Source organism: Cebus imitator, unplaced genomic scaffold (genome assembly GCF_001604975.1).
Source record: "Cebus imitator isolate Cc_AM_T3 unplaced genomic scaffold, Cebus_imitator-1.0 Scaffold142, whole genome shotgun sequence".
Classification (NCBI taxonomy): domain Eukaryota; kingdom Metazoa; phylum Chordata; class Mammalia; order Primates; family Cebidae; genus Cebus; species Cebus imitator.
Window position 1 is genome coordinate 4,845,739 of NW_016107457.1, and position 5,795 is coordinate 4,851,533.

The following is a 5,795-nucleotide window of genomic DNA, read 5'->3' on the forward strand; positions in this document are numbered from 1 at the left end:
TTAGCTTCATAGCCAGTAGTGAGTCAGCTGAGCTTTGCTTAAATTCATGGTTTTCCAAGGTGTGTAACATACACAAACATAATTTGGCAGGGAGACATTAGTAGGTGCTACTCAATACATTTCTGAACAGTAGCGCTTAGAGAAACTCTGATTTAAACAAAACTAAGCATGTTACTGTAGGGCTTTTCAGAGCCTTGAAAATGCTAATGTGAATTGTGACTCTCCGAGAAAGGAAGACAGTCATATGTGTGAATTCTGCGTCTTGGATTCAACTAACCTTGGAAAAAATATTTTGGAAAAAAACTCCACATAGTTACAAAAGCAAAAGCTGAATTTGATATGAACCAAGTGCTGCATAGAATCCTTGCAAATGAGTTGGTGTGTAGGCATTGTATTGGGTATTATAAGCAATCTAGAGATGATTTAAAGTATATGAGAGGGTGTGTATAGATTGAATGCAAATACTATGCCATTTTATATAAGGGACTTGAGCGTCCTCAGGTTTTGATATCTGCAGGGGACAGAGGGGTCCTGGAACTAGTCCTCTGTGGTCACCAAAAGATGACTGCATAGTATTCAGTACTTCCTAAATTTATTTGAACTCTGAATGCTTTTTTTCACAAGGCAACTTCAAGTACTTTTTTTTTTTTTTTACCTGAAACACACTTTGGAAAATACTGGCACAAACCAAACATTAACCACATTATATAATTTTAGAGATTTATTTTTCATTAAAGTAAGCCAGTATTTCCAAAACACTGCAATGTCTTATCCACCATCTTGAGAGGTAAGGCTTCATGTAGATGAACTGTGTGCATCACTGAAGCTTCGAACATCAAAACAAACCACTTAACCTAAAAATCTTTCTAAAGAATATTATACACATCTCTATTTTTAATTGTTAAAAATAAAATTATATATATTTGACTATAAAAGTAAATACATGTTTATTTTTCAAAGCTTAAAAAAATGGAGAAGAATAAATAAGGCAAAAGCCCATAGTTCTGTTAACACAGCTCTGTGAACAAGCCCGCAGCTCTGATAACATTTAATGTAATTTAGCTCGCGTATCTTGCATAAAATACATACTGAAATATAAAATAGCTGTCACAATTCACAATATTTTCTATATCACTAAGCAGTCTTTAAAACTTATGTTTTAATGCCTCTATTATAGTCCATGATGGAAATGCATTATATTTCATTTAATCATTTTTATTATGTTTTCATTATAAATAAGGATTAATATCTTTTTGTAGACATCTTTGCCTCTATTTTGACTTTTTTTTAATAGAGATACCTATAAGTAAGATCATATATATTATCAAATTGCCTTTCAGAGGATTTGTACCATCTACAACACCCAGTATTCTCTAAGAATAATATTTTACCATCCTTACCAAGATTAAATACTGTCATTAAAAAAAAAAATCTGTGTTAATCTGATAAGTTAAAACTGCTATCTTATGTTTGCACTTTTCATTACCAGTGAATTTAAACATTTACATATACTAGTTTGCCACTGATATTTTTCCTTCTATAATACATATGACCATTTTCTCTTGTGGCCTTAATATTTTGCTCATTGAGCTGAGTGAAGTTTGTTAAGGTTATTGAATATGTTATTTGTGACAAATAAGTTTCACAGCTTGCTGTTTACCTTTTAATTGCGTTCATGATTTTAATATGTAAATCTTAACTTCTATTTATACACAAATATGGCTTCTTTCTTTTTTTACTTCTTCCCTTGCTTTTGTGCTTAGAAAAGTATTTCTCTTTCAGAAGTCAGCTGAATATTCACTAAATTCCCTCTATGTTTTATGGTTTTATTTTTAAAATCCTTTTTTTTTTTTTTTTTTTTTGTGAGATGGAGTTTCACTCTTGTTGCCCAGACTGGAATGCAATGACCTGATCTTGGCTTACCGCAACTTCCGCCTCCTGGGTTCAGGCAATTCTCCTACCTCAACCTCCCGAGTAGCTGGGATTACAGGCACGTGCCACCATGCCCAGCTAATGTTTTGTATTTTTAGTAGAGACGGGGTTTCACCATGTTGACCAGGATGGTCTCGATCTCTTGACCTCATGATCCACCCGCCTCGGCCTCCCAAAGTGCTGGGATTATAGGCTTGAGCCACCGCACCCGGCAGTTAAAATCCTTTTTTAAAAAATATGATATGGTGTGGTATTTGCTTCTTAAACTGAATAAAATGTGTTAATGACTCAGGATCACAATTTCGAATAGTGCTTAAAGTTTTGTACCATAAAATAGAATGCTCCCAGGAGCCACTGAATTGGATAGGGCTACTCTTCCCCATTCTCTGTGACCTCTGAGTTCTGTGGCTTGTTAACTAGGTGACTCGTTTTTCGTTTTGATCTCTGTTTTTGATATTAGGCTCCCAGCTCTCATTTCCCATTGTAGACAGTTGTTTGCCACTCACAGGGCTTCCTACTTTTGACAGCTCAAACATCAACTAGCCAAATTTGTGCGACTGTGCATGAAGGATATGTATAGTTGAGCCTGGGTGGGGAAGGCAGAAGAATAGCCGTCTCCCACCAAAGACATTCATGTCCCAATCCCCAAGATCTCTTAATGTGTTTTGTTACATGTCAAGAGGAAATTAAGGTCACATATGGAATTGAGGTCACGGATGGAATTAAGGTTGTTAATCAACTGCCCTGGAGATATGGAGATTATTTCAGATTTCTGGGTGGGCCCAAAATAATCACAAGGATCCTTAAAAGTGAAAGAGGAAAGCAAGGGAGTCAGTGTCAGAGTGATTTGATATGGGAAAGACTTGGGCAGCCATTGTTGTCTTTGAAGACGGAAGCCATCCATCTGTGGGAGGAGCCACCACCCAGGAATGGGGATAGCTGTAAGTTAGAAGCTGGAAAAGGCAAAACATCAGATTCTCCCCACTAACACCTCCAGAAAGGAATGCAGCCTTGCTGATGCCTTGGAGACTCATTTAAACTTCTATCCTCCAAAACTGTAAGACAATAAATTTGTGTTGTTTTAAGCTATTGAGTTCATGGTGATTTGTTACAGCAGCAAAAGGAGATTGACACACTGGGCCTGGAAGTCTGTTCAACAAGAAAACTGCATAGCTTTTGTGCACGGCCTTGGTGACTGCTATTTTGTCTGCTCTGGGGTTTTGTTTCCTCCACCCCTCAATTATTTCCATGGTTGCTGAAAATCTAACCCACACCTAGAGCAGAACCTAAGTAGGACATTATTTTACAGGAATTGGCCCCTACAAGTCAAGTTACAAACCCTGGGTCAAAGGGTGAAGTAGAAGGAAGCTAGAAAGACATGGTATTTTCGAAGTTTTTCTGAGAAATCACAAGTCTGGACCTTCTGCCCAGTTTGGAAGAAAGAACATTCCATCATGACCCTTGGACTGGGTGAGAGCGTCATCCTTTAATTAATGTCTGCTAACCATCACTGCCTCTAGGTAAACTCCCTTCTGTCTCTAAATGACTGGGTAGTTCAAGGGCATGAATCACAAAGGATCCTCTTAGTGGAAACAGTCTTCTGGGAGTAGGGCTGGGTGATTCAATGCTGATATGGATTTTGTGACACCAAACTAAGCAGTAGGGCATGAACTAGTCCCATAAACTGAAGTAGTCCTTAAGGATAGTATGCAAATAATAAGAAAAGATCAGGAAGGGAGGAGCCAGCACTGGGCAGAGGGAATCTGCCTCCAAAATGCATCTGGACATTTACCCAGTGGCTTAAGCAGAACCTGCACTTAGATAATTTGTAGTAGATGTTGGAGGGGAATCTGAAGAGTGTGAGTTACGTATCTCTTTCCTAATGCCTAACACAGTGCCTGGCATACAATAAGTACTCAATAAATTCTTGTTATGAGAATGAACAAATGAATAAATTTAGTAACCCTTTGTCATCTTTAAAGCCCACTATGAGGTTAGTAACACAAATCTAATATCACTCTTTAGTAAAAGTTTCCAATGTTAGTAGATCAGATTAATTCATACAGTCCTAGTTCAAATTAACTTAGAAAACAAAAGGAGCAATGAGGAAGTATTTTATTAATGTATTAGAATTCTTTTGTTCCAAGGGAGGAAGAAATTGGCTATCTCTAAGCTATAAGATTTGGGGTGATATTTGAGGAAGAACAGCAAAGTAGTTAAAGATAAACAGAGAACAATAATTATATCCTAATGCCATAATTTATTCATATTTTTAATAACTGAGTGTACATACGGCATTTACAAAGCAGTGCCTCGCATAAACAAACTCAATAAATGGTGACTATCATTGTCATTCTTCAACATTTTTAATTGCTCTTCAATTATTAAAAAATAAAACTCGGCTGGACACGGTGGCTCACACCTGTAATCCCAGCACTTTGGGAGGCTGAGACGAGCAGATCACCTGAGGTCAGGAGTTTGAGACAAGCTTGGCCAACATGGAGAAACTCCATCTCTACTAAAAATACAAAAAGTAGCCAGCATGCTGGTGGACACCTGTAATCCCCACTCAGAAGGCTGAGGCTGGAGAATCACTTGGACCCAGAATGCGGAGGTTGCAGTGAGCTGAGATCACACCACTGCACTCCAGCCTGGGCGACAAGAGTGAAACTCCATCTCAAAATAAAATAAATAAAATAAACTCAGAAAAATAATAACATAAAATCATCATTTATGACAAGACCAAAGAATACATGGGCTTGTTAACTTATGAGAAAGGAAAATAACTAATGGATGATGAGAAGACCGAATCTTTACATGTATAGAGTAGCATATACAAGACACACCATTATGAAAATAAGAGCATAGATTTAAATATGTTTTCTTCGTGATGTGCATTATTTAAAGGATCACATAGTGAACCCTCTACTAAAGCAAAGAATAATCCTTCAAGGTGATATTAATGCTATAATTTTTGAATATGCAGAATTTTATACATAAAGTCTCATGCAAATAGGACATCTTAACATAAACAAGCCAAATAAGAGGTTTCACTCAGGGTCTAGAAACACAAGTGCAAACATAGCAAGGTAACATAGAGATCAGATATACTGAGTAGTGTTGATTAAGCTATCTCCTTAAGAGAATAAAATTTACTCTCAAAGTACTGGTTGGAGCATTTAGAGTTTCATGGGGAACTGACAGCCATCGTAGACCCAAATGTAAGAAAAGATCGACACTTCTAAAAAATAAAATTAAATTAAAAACATAAGACAAGTTAGAAAACAAGATAACATCCCTCTTAGTTAAAAACTTTGGCTCTCTGTGTTAGAAAACAAGATAACATCCCTCTTAGTTAAAAACTTTGGTTTGCTGTGATGCAGGTGGGGAGAGGATGACCCATTTGCAGTCATCAAGGAAGGGATGGGATGGATGGGTGTGGGTCTAAGGTTTCCAGTGTAGACTAGCTAAACCTTTACATTGAATATGAATTACTGTGTAGTTCTTTCCTTTCTTGATTATTAAAGAAACTTGGTAAATGTACAACTTTAAGACCCGTACTTTCTTCCCCACAACTGCCTTCAAAGTGCCTAGTATGTTAACAATCTGAGCCCTTGTTCTTGACATAAATGCAATGTCAAGACCCAAGTGATGCCATAGGAGGCCCAAATTAATTTTATAATTGACTGATGTGATCCATTTTTCAGCTCACATTTGTAGAAACCTATTAAGAAGACTGCAGATTATTTTGTTTCTCAAAAAGAAAGAAAGAAAAAGAAAGAGAGAGAGAAAGGAAGGAAGGAAGGAAGGAAGGAAGGAAGGAAGGAAGGAAAGAAAGAAGAAAGAAAGAAAGAAAGAAAGAA

General features: G+C 36.9%; 1 long non-coding RNA gene across 2 annotated transcripts in view; it reads left to right on the forward strand.

Annotated features, from left to right (window-relative positions):
• Window positions 1-3,272: 3,272 nt before the first annotated feature.
• The window catches only part of LOC108313737, a 27,956-nt gene continuing 25,433 nt past the window's right edge, over window positions 3,273-5,795 (forward strand). The window contains exon 1 of one of the 2 annotated variants that reach the window (XR_005202450.1): window positions 3,273-3,452. This is a non-coding gene — a long non-coding RNA (uncharacterized LOC108313737). The remainder of the gene's footprint in view (window positions 3,453-5,795) is intronic. The other variant, XR_005202451.1, reaches the window with a different exon arrangement.